At 37.4% G+C, this 15349-nt stretch overlaps 1 long non-coding RNA gene across 1 annotated transcript; it reads right to left on the minus strand.

The window, feature by feature from the left end:
- Positions 1-379: 379 nt before the first annotated feature.
- LOC115882892 lies at positions 380-1790 on the minus strand. Its single transcript, XR_004050287.1, has 2 exons — positions 1756-1790; positions 380-436 (listed from the first exon to the last, which is right to left on the minus strand). It is a non-coding gene; the product is annotated as an uncharacterized LOC115882892 (long non-coding RNA).
- Positions 1791-15349: the final 13559 nt, after the last annotated feature.

Genomic DNA, 15349 nt, shown 5'->3' on the forward strand with positions numbered 1-15349 from the left:
TCTCTACTAATCGAGAATGATAGCTGGCGTTATCCATTACAATAACTGAATTCTGGGGAATATATTCGATCATCAGCCGTCATTTCTTCGTGGTAGTCTTTGCTTGAATTAGATTGATATTCCAATAATCCTTGATCCAAAAATCCGTTTTCACTGCCTGTATGGGTTATAATAAGCCTGCGTCCCTTTCCAGACGGAAGTTTGAATCCCGTTGACCAACCCTCCATGACAGCTTGTCGGGAATTCACTATATTTTTATCTTGTGTAAGAGCGCGTAAGAAAAATATAATATTTTTTTTTGTTTATATAGCATAATATATGAATGGTGTTAATATCAATTTAATATTCAAACAACATAAACAAAAGAAGCTAAACTCACCTTAGATGCCGGGACACTTGTGTAATGCTCTCACTCTATGATCACGCAATTTGCAATCTATAAAAATAAAATATACTTGAGCATCACTGGAAAACGCACATGATCACATCACCATAATCGAGTATATAAAATAGTTAAATATTTTAATATTGTTTCGTAGCTAAGCGACAAGGCGTCTGTCCCACGCACAAAAGGGATGGCCACAAAGCGACATAGCTTAATATTGTTGTTCCGCAGCTAAGCGACAAGGCGTCTTTCCCACGCACAAAAGGGATGGCCACAAAGCGACATAGCTTAATATTGTTGTTCCGCAGCTAAGCGACAAGGCGTCTTTCCCACGCACAAAAGGGATGGCCACAAAGCGACATAGCTTAATATTGTTGTTCCGCAGCTAAGCGACAAGGCGTCTTTCCCACGCACAAAAGGGATGGCCACAAAGCGACAGAGCTTAATATTGTTGTTCCGCAGCTAAGCGACAAGGCGTCTTTCCCACGCACAAAAGGGATGGCCACAAAGCGACATAGCTTAATATTGTTGTTCCGCAGCTAAGCGACAAGGCGTCTTTCCCACGCACAAAAGGGATGGCCACAAAGCGACATAGCTTAATATTGTTGTTCCGCAGCTAAGCGACAAGGCGTCTTTCCCACGCACAAAAGGGTTGGCCACAAAGCGACATAGCTTAATATTGTTGTTCCGCAGCTAAGCGACAAGGCGTCTTTCCCACGCACAAAAGGGATGGCCACAAAGCGACATAGCTTAATATTGTTGTTCCGCAGCTAAGCGACAAGGCGTCTTTCCACGCACAAAAGGGATGGCCACAAAGCGACATAGCTTAATATTGTTGTTCCGCAGCTAAGCGACAAGGCGTCTTTCCCACGCACAAAAGGGATGGCCACAAAGCGACAGAGCTTAATATTGTTGTTCCGCAGCTAAGCGACAAGGCGTCTTTCCCACGCACAAAAGGGATGGCCACAAAGCGACATAGCTTAATATTGTTGTTAAACAATTTGAGTCATACGTAAAAATATAAAACACTCCAAAATAATAATACTAAATACCATTTGATAATTTGCCAGGTATTATAAATCACACCCAATAAATATTACTAAAATACTCTTTGATAAATAGCTGTCCATTACGTATCTCTAATAAATAACACTAAAACACTCTTTGATAAACATCTATCTTTTAACTAAACAATATTAAAATGCCCTTTGTTAAATACTTGTCTACTATAAAACACACACACATACAAAAGTAATACTAAAATACCCTTCTCTATCTACTACTAAAGCTCAATAACTGTTAACTAAATAATATTAAACTACTCCCATACAAATCCCAGTAATGCCCGTGAGTGAACAAAATACACTCACCTGTATAATACTTCATTCCTTCTATTCAGTCCCAGAAACATTTTCCACACATTATAATCTGAATTTAATATTTTTTTGTCATACGCTCCCAAAACAGCTATTTTACGGACTCATTTCAGTCCGTAAAATGTTTCTTCGGCCTAGGCCGTAAAGGTCGTCATGGCAACCTTTATGGACAAAATGTCTAAATTCGTTATTTAATTTGTTTTATTTTGTCATTCGAAATTTGTCACAAAATCACATAAAATTATACATATATTTATAATTAAATTATTAAATACTAACAATATCAAAAGCTAAGTTATTTGTTTAAAGTAAGTACCTAGGTACCTATTTAAAGAGGCTTTTAAATTAAAATATTCTTAAATTACAGTCACAAACATTCAAACCATCTGGTCAATTTGGTCGAAATATTCCATGCTGAGAGCAGTGTTAAGTGTTAAAGAAGATATTTATATTGACAAATTTCCAAAACTTATTGCTTTTTTTGAAGAGGAATTCGGTTGGTTACGAGCCTAAAAAGTCTAAGGTTTTGTCCATAAAAGAGATCGGTGATTTTTTGGCCACGGCTAGTGATGAAACTTATTTACTTACTAAGGTAAGTTTGCGATAATGATTTTTAAAATATATAGATGGTTTCTTATTCCATTGTATTTGATTTTAAATTATTAAATACTAACAATATCAAAAGCTAAGTTATTTGGAAAAATAAAAATGAAATGAACAATTTTGTGCATTTTGAAAACTTGCATCTGCAATCGAAACGACTCCTCCATTGGCAGGTAAATTTACTTTCTGATGAGGTGGAGTAAATGCGAACGATGATGTACTTGGTAATACATCCGTGGAAGTGGTCGCGATTTTCTTTTCCCCCATTAGCAGTTTGCAAACTTTCTTCTTTTTCTCAATAGATTCTTCTATGTAACCTTCGGCCACTGTGGACGACCTAAATAATTATTGTTGTTTAGAACAAGATCGGAAAATATTAAAATTTTTACCTCCAACCTCCTAGGCGTTTCAGCGATGTAAAATCCACATCTGCATCTGCAGCAAGAGTAGCAGAACTACGTCGGAAACAATGACCTGTATATTCGTTTGGGTTCGACAACTTTAAAAATGCTGCTACAATCGATGGCATCTTCCCAAATGAATGAATGCCGACTCGTTGCACGGTGCATTTTCCTTTACGATAAGAGATGAAGACATAATCATGTGGTACATTTTTTGGCCTAAGACAAGCATATTTTCTATACAACTCAACTGGATTGACAACGTTCCCTTCGTTCACCACCGGAAACACTCTTTTGATATTAGTTTTTGTATCCGCAAGGGTAACTAAAAGGCAGCTGTTGTCTTTTTCTATGATGTCTTGCACTCGTAGAGTACAATTCTTCTCTTCTACATGCTCCACAAAGGCCAATGACAAGAGCTACCTAAAAATCAAATACAATGGAATAAGAAACCATCTATATATTTTAAAATCATTATCGCAAACTTACCTTAGTAAGTAAATAAGTTTCATCACTAGCCGTGGCCAAAAATCACCGATCTCTTTTATGGACAAAACCTTAGACTTTTTAGGCTCGTAACCAACCGAATTCCTCTTCAAAAAAAAGCAATAAGTTTTGGAAATTTGTCAATATAAATATCTTCTTTAACACTTAACACTGCTCTCAGCATGGAATATTTCGACCAAATTGACGATGGTTTGAATGTTTGTGACTGTAATTTAAGAATATTTTAATTTAAAAGCCTCTTTTAAATAGGTACCTAGGTACTTACTTTTTCGTGGAAATAATTTAGCAATACATCTTCATTTACAACGAATACGCCATTTTTTTGTCTTTCCATTCATTAAAAACATCATATTCTTTCTGGTAAATGGCACGAGACTTCACAGGAAGTAAATCCAACACGATTTCTTTGGCCTTATTAGCAATATGTTCGGGATTTTGGAACATTTTAAAATTGTTGATGAATTTGTGTGATTTTGTGACAAATTTCGAATGACATGTCAAAATGCGATGAAATAAACAAACTCGTTACTAAGATATGAATTTATAAGCCAACTTTTTCAAACATTATAATTTCAAATATGGAAAATTTGCAAATATGCGTTCTAAAAAACTGTAAAAAGCGTATGACAAAAAATAGTGTATGTAACACGTACCTAAATTATGTTTTTTAGGACTCATCTACTATTTCGGACTCGGCTAACGCCTCGTCCGCAAACAGTAATGATTCGTCCTAAAAAACATCATTTTAGGTACTAGTTACATAAATAGCTATTTTGATAAATGGCGACGTCAGTCAAAATAATCATCAACAATGCAAACCGCATCGTCTAGGAAACGACATTTTATACATGCGGTCAAGAAAAGTCAATTAGAGATTCAAATAAAATATTATTTCTTAAAATAACACAATTTAATATAAACAATTTTTTAACGGAAAACAAGACTCTTACACTTGCCAGACTTTCGATACGGTGTGTCCATTTAGCCAGGTTTCATCCAAATAGAAAATATTCTTATATTCGTTGCGATATTTTCGGATTGACCTTAAGTATTCCCGTCTCCAGCAAACAATATCCGGCCTATCAATAAGAAAAGATTTTCTATTCTGATTTTCCCACCGAAAGTTCATTCCATGTAGAATTCTCTCCATACTCTAGTTCTTGATAGTTGTGGCAGGTTTTCGTCATCCTGGGCGGCTTGCACAATCTTGTCCAACGTTGGTATTTCTTTTGCGAAATACATACCATGTACTTTTCTACGAACTCTGTTTTTAACATCGTCGTCAATTTCTAATGGTTTCTTCCCCGGATGAGGAATAGGCTCACTGAGGTTCCGGCATTTTCTCTCACGTAAAAATCTATAAATCGTTGATTCTCCTACCCCTATCATATTGGCACAGTTCGTAATTATGTCACGAACAGAACTTGCGGGGTTTTGGTGCACAAGAGCATCATGAACGTTCAGGATTAATGTTTTTTCCCGCAAGAAATATGCACTTTTGCTAAGTCGTTGAATATGAATTGCAGAAAAACTTGAACTTGAAGCCATCTTAATTAGACGAATAGACGTTACTTGCTAGTTGCCGAATGCTAACTATTTCAAATTTTACTCTATACAGGGTGGCGCCTCTCATATGCCGCGGAGGCTCCAAGGAGAACGACAGTTTGTATTGAAATGAAATTTTGTGAGCATATGTAGGTTAATTCAGAGCACTTTTTAAAAATATAGAGAGTTCTACAGGGTGTCCCCAAAAAAAGTTACATATCAAAGTTGTGTTTTTTGTAATGGAATACCCTATATATTAATTGATTTTCGGATTCTGGGAAAAAAATAAAGGTGAGTTTTATAAGAGAAGTATATAACTAAAATGTAAGGTTTTTGACATATTTAACATTTTCTAGAAATAAAGAACAATTTTAAAATTACAATATGAATAAGAGCTACCTAAAATGGAATTTACCCGGTATAGCCTAATATATAGTTAAATTAACCATTGTACTTTAAATCAAATTAAAACTTAATCCAAAAAATTATACAGGGTGAGACAAAATTAATATTGAACATTAGCCACCTTTAAAAGCATGTTACTCTTTTATTTTAAATGGAACACCCAGTATATTATTCCGATATTCAATGGAGAATTCACGTCTCTTCAAAATACTATTAAGGTTGCCTACCCCTCAAACAAATATTTTCCTAGATATTTTCATTTACATGATTTGATCTGAGTAAATCCTTATTATTTGATAAAATCTAGGTGGCTGTGATATGTCTGACGTTGCTTCAACATAGCTGTCTAATTAGTCCAACTTTAACAACTAGTTATCATTTCGTGTCAGTTAAAGCAAAAAAAATTCTCAGAAATTTGCCGAAAATGCAAACTTATCGTACATCATAGAAATGATATGATTCCATTAGTTTTATTATTTTATTATTTTATTAATAGAATACTTAAATGCTCCTGATTTTATCTAGTCTGTTTTTTATGGGGATATGTTAAAGACAGTGTTTACAAAACTCGACCAACTATTGTCGACAACATGAGAGAAATTATTGTAGCTGCTTTTCGAGGTAGAACTCCACATAACGCTTTTTAAAATGAAAAGATCCTCTTGAAAAGACAATCATTTTATGCAGTTAACAGGAAAGGAAGCATTTTGAGTATTTGATTTCATTTTAGCTAATTTTTGTCACATAATTATAGTTTTATATCTAGTTTTAATTCTGTAATAATTAAAATATGATTTAAACGTGTACTTTTTATTACCGTTGAGTATTTTACACTACAATCGTTATTTTTTCTTAAATTAACAAAAGGTATATCACACAGCCCTCTAGATTTTTTCAAATAATAAAGATCCACTGACGCAAAATCATAAAAATTAAAATATCTAGGACAATCTTTGTCTGAGGGGTAGGCAACCTTAATAATATTTTGAAGACATATAAATTCTCCATTGAACGCCGGAAAAATATACTGGGTGTTCCATTTAAAATAAAGTAGTAACTTGCTTTTAAAAGTGACTAATGTTCCATATTAATTTTGTCTCACCCTGTATAACTTTTCGGGTCAAATTTCAATTTGGTTTAACATACAATGTTTACTGTAATTAAATATCAGGCTATACATAGTCAACTAAAATTTAAGTAGCTGTTATCAAAATTTAAAATCTACTTTTCGTTTTCACAAAATGTGGAATATCTCAAAATTCTTAGATTTTGGGCATATGCTTCTTTAATAAAACTCACCTTTATTTTTTTCCTAGAATCAGAAAATCAGTTAATATACAGGGTGTTCCATTAGAAAAAACACAACTTTGATGTGTAACTTTTTTTTGGGATACCGTGTATAACTCAATATATTTTTATAAAATGCTTTCAGTTAACCTACATATGCTGCTAAAACTTTTTTTCTGCTTCCGCAGCGTATGAGAGGCGCCACCCTGTACAGATACTTATCTATGTATAAATATTACGAGTTTTTTATTTTAATGACAATGGGTACAGGTTACGGGGCAAGTAGTTTCGTCGCGCCTATGGTTTACAACTATTTTATGGGCCGAACCCTCGATCTGTGCTATCAGCTCCATTGGAACGGACTATAGTGACCGTTAAGGGTCGTTTACGGCGGGAAATTCCCAGAGTTTTATGGTACCTCGATGGCTCTAACTCCTAAAGGACTCTCCTCTCTCATTTCCAAAGTGTTTCCAAAGCAACCGTTGCCTGTGCTAGTCGAAGGTGTTCTTGTGTTGAAATAAGAAATCGATTAAAAGGGTGAGTTGTTCACAGAGCATACCTTTTTATATATATTTCATTAGAGTGAGTGTTCTCACAGGGTAACCATTTTATATATTTCTTAATACAGTGAGTGTTTGTTTTCTCACAGAGCCATACCATTTTTATCTATTTCTTCATATTCTTTTAAAACTGTATATTGTTTATTGTCTTGAACTATTTTATTTACTGAACTTTATGTATTTTAAAAGTATTTAATTAATAAACTCATTTGAATAAAAGCCAAAGATAATCAAAGTAACATTCAGTCTCGAACTGATGAAAGAAGATTATATATACCTAATATCCACAAGAACTTTGCCACACCCCCCTCCGGATACGCCACTGTGCATATGTATGTTATAGTTTATATTTTCTACTGTCTACGAATTATCTATTCTTGTATGGTTCTTTGGTTTCATTTATCAGAGAATGTTTTGACTAACGAACAAACCTATCTGGAAACTGAGCTAATTAACATGAATAGTATCTATTACATTTTATAAACTTTACTTATGTAAAATTGGTTGCTCCACGACATCTAGGTCTCCCACACTTAATTTAGTTTAATTGTTTTTCAATTATTTGTAAGTACTTTCCTTTTATATATGTATATTTTGTTCTTTTAGTTTAATATTTTTATTTTCTAATTTTCACGCCCTCAAACCAAAATTTGATCTACAATATTTTGTATGTGTTTGTTATGTTGTTTATGTAGTATAAACTTTTAATGTCTACGGTGAAAAAAGGTTTTAAATAAATTTCTGTTCTTGGGATCGATTCGTGTTGATAATTCAAAGTTTGAATTTTCGTTTGTGTCCGTTTTCTGTGTATTCGGAGGATGGTTTTGGTCGGAACGCAAATGAAAATTTTGCTGTTGAGCATTATCGTAGTTTTGATAGTCATCATATTCTTGCTTAGAGTAATAATTTGAATAATCTTGAGAATTTGAAAATTCAGAATTATCATAAGAGTAATCGTTTGAAAAATTATCAGAATAATTCTCAGGATAATGATTTGAATATTCGTTTGAATAATCGTACGTAGAATAATCTTGATTTACCAAATGTGCTCTGTGATTATTATTAGTATTAAAATTAGGATTTCTTTCATGATACAAAGAATACAAGGTATGATATTGCGCAGGTTGGTCACTACGTCACAGGTGATAAACAGCACCATTGGTCGGCAAGCTCTGCGCGCCAATTTCAAATTGTCAAACAGATTGTGTCATCTGTGAAATTTGATTGTGTCAAAATGTGAAAATAATTTTTCAAATGTCAAGCTCGATGGTTTGACATAACTTTTGGGGTTATGTCCTAATTCTTCCCTATTTTAGTTCTTTTTTATTAGTGGCAATTGAACAATATGGATATTTTTCTGTATGGCGTATGACGTCACAGGTGGTGTGCGCAAACTTAACGAAATTGGAGCCGCTATCGATCATACCTTGTTTTCTTTGTACCATGGATTTCTTTGAATTACTGAAGGGCGTTGTTGAAATGTGGCAAATCTGAAATCCAGAAACATTCTTCAGGGAAACAACACGGCAAGTGAGCTAAATCGTTACAAACACAAAAATCTTTAACTGATATGACATCTTTTATGGAAAAAAAATCTTTAAATAATAAAATTAAAACTGCTGAAATTAGAATGGCAGCTTATGCAGCTGAACATAACATTCCATTTAGTACTTTAGACCATTTATCAGAAATTATTAGAATATCATTTGATGATTTGCTAAAAATTGTACATGTTCTCGTACAAGGGCTACAGCAATTGTCAATAATGTTTTAGGGTCGTACAGTTTTGACAATTCTATTGAATTATTGCGATCAAGCAAATTTTCATTAATTGTTGACGAATCGGCGGATAAAGGCTCAATAAAACATTTAGCTTTAGCAGCGCGTATTTTTCATGACCGTAAAGTTACTGATTTGTTCTTTGGTCTGTTGGCCGTAGCAAATGCAACAGTGCGCAGAGGAACTTTACAACACGATTGTAAATTATTTTACAAAATATAATATAAACTATAAAAAAAATCTAATAGGTTTTGCCTCAGACGGTGCAAGTGCTATGATGGGAATTCACAATTCATTATCCACTAAACTAAAAACAGATATTCCTAATGTATTCATTATGAAATGTGTCTGTCATTCATTTAGTTTATATGCCAATTACGCGGGTGAAAAATTACCAGATGATATTGAACAAATGACTAGAGATATTCATACGTATCTCCAATACAGCTTTAAAAGACAAACTGAGTTTACAGAATTTCAGGAGTTTGTAGCATTAAAACCTCACAAAATTTTACAACCCTCTCAAACAAGGTGGTTGTCTGTAGCATCAGTTGTAAAAAGAATAATTGAGCAATACAGTGCTTTAAAACTATATTTCTCAGATCAATGTTTTAACAAACAAGGCATTCATGCGCGGAATATTTTAAATTTTCTTCAAAATCCTTCTACTATATTATATTTACATTTTTTAAACTTTGTGCTACCCCTTTTTATGGATTTAAATCTAGAAATGCAATCCGAAAGTATTAAAATACACCTTGATTTTAAAAGGAGGTGTTTAGATTTTTTGATAGAAGGATGTTCACATATTTACAAAAGATTTGATAATAGAAATAAAACTGTCGCTATTTTAAAACATATGTCACTCATATCACCAGATGAAGTAATTTCAAAAAACATGCATCTTTAGAGCCTTTAGTGTTTCATTTCCCCAACTTGACGGCTGATAAACTAAATGATATTGATAAAGAATGGCGTAGCTTGAGAAATCTTGATTTAATTGAATACACAAATTTAAGTGTGCAAGAGTTTTGGGTAAAAATTGGAACATTAAAAACTGGGGATGATTCTCCTATGTTTCCAATCTTGACTAATTTTGTTTTTTGTTTGTTTAGTTTGCCACATTCAAGTGCAAATGTGGAACGGATATTTTCCAAAATAAATCTCAACAAAACTAAAATAAGAAATGACAACTGAAAGTTTAAGTGGAATTTTACATAGCCAAGTTAGCCATTATTTAAAAATGACAGTTGCTACAAATTTGCCATTCCTAACGATTTGTTAAAAAAATGGATTCATCAATGTACAATAAAAGTAAAAAATAAATTAAGGCAGTTTTAATTTTTTTGCCTTTTAATTGTTTTTGCAAAATATATGTAGGTATACATATGTTACAACGCAACATATTTTATGTAATACCTATGTTTGTTTATTTGTTATTATATTTTGTTCTTATATATTTTTTATATAACGCTACTCACCATCTCCTAAGCATTACAAGAAGCAGTCTAGCGATGGGATATATACCAACCACATGGAGAAGAGCAAAAGTAATCTTCATACCCAAAATAGGCAAAAGTGACTGGACAAATCCCAAATCATTTAGGCCTATTAGTCTCACATCGTTCATACTAAAAACGCTGGAGAAAGTAGTTGACAACCATATTGGAGAAAATCATCTAAAGGTTAAACCACTGCATGATAGTCAGCATGCATATAGAACGGGCAGATCCACAGAAACTGCTCTGTACCAATTAACGGAGCTAATACAGACAATCTGGATAGCAAAGAAACAGAATTTGTGCCTTCTTGGATATTGCGGGGGCGTTTGACAATATACCACATAAGGTGGTCAGGCGATCTCTAGAAACAAGAGGGGTGAACAGAACTATTATTCGCTGGTTTTGGGAAATGCTGTAACACGAACAGCAGAGGCTCAGATGGGCACCAAAACTGTAGCTGTTAAAACAACGCAAGGAACTCCACAAGGTGGAGTAACCTCCCCTTTGCTGTGGAGCTTGGTAGTGGATGAACTACTAGACGAATTAACTCTAGCGGGAATACACTGCATTGGGTATGCAGATGACATAGTCATCATCGCTCGGGGGAAAAGGCACCCTGTGTAATATTATCCAAAGACGACTCCGTATCACTGAGAGATGGTGTAGGACTGTCGTGCTGAGTATCAACTCAGACAAAACCGCGATAGTGCCATTCACCAGAAAGCGAAGTCTGAAAAACTTGAAAAGAATTCAACTAGATGGAAAGGTAATACTGCCAACACAGGAAGTTAAATATCTGGGAATAACCCTGGACAGTAAACTCCTGTGGAACAGGCATATTAAGAACACTACCAGCAAAGCCATAAAGGCTCTCATGATATGCAGAAGACTGGCCGGAAATAGATGGGGCTGCTCCCCTAACACTTTGCGCTGGATGTATACCATGATAGTAAGACCCATGATTACTTATGGAGCAGTTGCCTGGTTCACAAAACTAGAGCAACGGACGGCAAGGCTAAACTTGTGCAAAGTCCAGAGACTAGCATGCGTTTGTATCACAGGAGCCATGAAAACCTGTCCAACAGCAGCAATGGAGGTCATTCTAGATCTAACACCACTGCACATTGTCATTGGTAGAGATGCCCATGCGACAATGATTAGAATGGTCACTAACGGAATTAGAACTGGGAGAATTGTCAGATCAGGGGCTTGGAACACCCTCAAAAAGGAAATACCACTCCTGAAACTCCCAGTGGACGATATGCCAGAACGTACAACTTTGACAAACATGTCAATGTAGTATTGAGCAATAAGAAGGATTGGAAGAGCGAAACGCTTGCCCAGCAGTTAAAAGACCATACCATAACTTGGTATACTGATGCTTCCAAAACCAATACGGGAACAGGGATCGGAGTGTTTGCGCCGAGAGCTAATTACTCCGAACCAATGGGCACTTACCCTAGTATCCTACAGGCAGAAATCTACGCTATCGAGAGATGCGTACAACTTATCTTAGATAGGAACTATCGGAAACAAGAAATAGCCATCTTATCTGATAGTCAAGCAGCGTTAAAGGCGATCAACTCAGTATCAATCGATTTGAAATTGGTCAAAGAATGCATAGAGAAGCTGAATAAATTAGGCAAAGAAAAAAAGTCCTCCTACACTGGGTGCCTGCTCACCAAGGGATAGAAGGCAATGAAAAAGCAAATAATCTAGCTAGGAAAGGAGCGAACACTCCACTAACTGGACCAGAACCGTTCTGCTTTCCAAGTGGGAACCAACTCAAGGCGGAACTCAAGAACTTGGAAGATTCCATCCGCAACCTGGAATGGAAATCTTGTAATGGTCTAAGACACTCGAAGAAGTTTCTGAGGGCTTATGATCAAGAAAAATCACAGACCTTCCTGGGTCTGAGTAAGAACAATCTTCGGATTGTCACGGGGTTTTTAACAGGACACTGTCTCCTCAATGGACACCTCAGTAGATTGAAACTAAGAGGAAACGGCGAATGCAGATTCTGTGGGGAAGATGGGGAAACACCAGTACACCTCATCACTGAGTGCGCCGAGACGACAACCATTCGTGCCATGAATTTTGGTACGACTGATATTGGAGATGGAGAACTACCCTCTATAAAACCGTCCCAGATACTGGCTTTTGTCAAAGCCCTGGGACTGTATGATGAGTTATGATTCAAGAAAGGGGGACACAATGGATCTGTAAGGTCGAAGTGATTAACCCCCCTCCCACTCATTCTAAAAAAAAATTCTATGTATTTTTTTGCAGAATAGATTTAATTTTTGAAATATTTTCTATTAGCTGTATATGTAATACCGTATGATCGAAAAAAAATGGCGTCCAGTTGGCTTGGAAATGACGATCGATGGCATTTCCCATATAATTTTACATATAAAATGACAGCGATCTTCATTTCATTGCCATCACTGATGCCGTTTTTTTTCGATCATACGGTATATGTATTTTAGTTTTTGAGACCTTTTTTTCAGTGTTGAAACTAAAAGGCCAGGTGTTGTCGGTGATGTATCGGTTCCGAGCAAAAAATCGAGAATGGGTCTGGCTTAGGACAAGTGCGTTCTCTTTCCTGAACCCTTACACGGACGATGTCGAATACATTGTCTGTACGAATACTACAGCTAAATCGCTGCATTCTAGCGGAGATAACAGCACCGAAGCTACGGATCAAGTAGGCTACCAACAACCCGGCCTGGATTATAGCCTTCAGCGGAGGGACGCAGGACTCTATTCACACATATTACCGTCAGCCCACCTACAAGGGGATTATCTGCCAATGACATCTTCGGGCTGCAGTGAACGGCAGGACGAAAGACTTCCGAGGCTTATGACCGATTCTCAGCAAGGTCAGCAGCGCCCTGGGAGCGGTCAAAATGTTTATAGCACATATGAACAAGTGCGTCTCCTTTCTGAACCCCTACACGGACGATGGCTGTGTTTAGTACCATACGAATCTACAATAAATCGCTGCATTCTAACGGAGATAACAACTGAAGCTACGGAACAAGTAGGCTACCAACAACCCGGCTGGATTATAGCCTTCAGCACATACGAACAAGGGCGTTCTCTTCCTGAACCCCTACACGGATCGATGTCGAATTACATTGTCTGTACGAATACTCACAGCCAAATCGCTGCATTCTAGCGGAGATAACAGCAACCGAAGCTACGGAAACAAGTGTAGGCTACCAACAACCCGGCCTGGATTATAGCCTCTCAGCGGGAGGGAGGCAGGTGGACTCTATTCACACATATTACCGTCAGCCCACCTACAAGGGGATTATCTGCCAATGACATCTTCTTGGCTGCAGTGAACGGCAGGACGAAAGACTTCCGAGGCTTATGACCGATTCTCAACAAGGTCCAGGTCAGCAGCGCCCTGGGAGCGGTCAAAATGTTTATAGCACATATGGACAAGTGCGTTCTCTTTCCTGAACCCTTACACGGACGATGTCGAATACATTGTCTGTACGAATACTACAGCTAAATCGCTGCATTCTAGCGGAGATAACAGCACCGAAGCTACGGAACAAGTAGGCTACCAACAACCCGGCCTGGATTATAGCCTTCAGCGGAGGGAGGCAGGACTCTATTCACACATATTACCGTCAGCCCACCTACAAGGGGATTATCTGCCAATGACATCTTCGGGCTGCAGTGAACGGCAGGACGAAAGACTTCCGAGGCTTATGACCGATTCTCAGCAAGGTCAGCAGGGCCCTGGGAGCGGTCAAAATGTTTATAGCACATATGAACAAGTGCGTTCTCTTCCCTGGAACCCTTACACGGACGATGTCGAATACATTGTCTGTACAATACTACAGCTAAATCGCTGCATTCTAGCGGAGATAACAGCACCGAAGCTACGGAACAAGTAGGCTACCAACAACCCGGCCTGGATTATAGCCTTCAGCGGAGGGAGGCAGGACTCCATTCACACATATTACCGTCAGCCCACCTACAAGGGGATTATCTGCCAATGACATCTTCGGGCTGCAGTGAACGGCAGGACGAAAGATTTCCGAGGCTTATGACCGATTCTCAGCAAGGTCAGCAGGGCCCTGGGAGCGGTCAAAATGTTTATAGCACATATGAACAAGTGCGTTCTCTTTCCTGAACCCTTACACGGACGATGTCGAATACATTGTCTGTACGAATACTACAGCTAAATCGCTGCATTCTAGCGGAGATAACAGCACCGAAGCTACGGAACAAGTAGGCTACCAACAACCCGGCCTGGATTATAGCCTTCAGCGGAGGGAGGCAGGACTCTATTCACACATATTACCGTCAGCCCACCTACAAGGGGATTATCTGCCAATGACATCTTCGGGCTGCAGTGAACGGCAGGACGAAGAAAGACTTCCGAGGCTTATGACCGATTCTCAGCAAGGTCAGCAGGGCCCTGGGAGCGGTCAAAATGTTTAGCACATATGAACAAGTGCGTTCTCTTTCCTGAACCCTTACACGGACGATGTCGAATACATTGTCTGTACGAATACTACAGCTAAATCGCTGCATTCTAGCGGAGATAACAGCACCGAAGCTACGGAACAAGTAGGCTACCAACAACCCGGCCTGGATTATAGCCTTCAGCGGAGGGAAGCAGGACTCCATTCACACATATTACCGTCAGCCCACCTACAAGGGGATTATCTGCCAATGACATCTTCGGGCTGCAGTGAACGGCAGGACGAAAGATTTTGGAGCTTCCGAGGCTGGTGACCGATTCTCAGCAAGGTCAGCAGCGCCCTGGGAGCGGTCAAAATGTTTATAGCACATATGAACAAGTGCGTTCTCTTTCCTGAACCCTTACACGGACGATGTCGAATACATTGTCTGTACGAATACTACAGCTAAATCGCTGCATTCTAGCGGAGATAACAGCACCGAAGCTACGGAACAAGTAGGCTACCAACAACCCGGCCTGGATTATAGCCTTCAGCGGAGGGAGGCAGGACTC

This window comes from Sitophilus oryzae, unplaced genomic scaffold (genome assembly GCF_002938485.1).
Source record: "Sitophilus oryzae breed Bouriz unplaced genomic scaffold, Soryzae_2.0 scaffold_179_pilon_pilon, whole genome shotgun sequence".
NCBI classification, from domain to species: Eukaryota; Metazoa; Arthropoda; class Insecta; order Coleoptera; family Curculionidae; genus Sitophilus; species Sitophilus oryzae.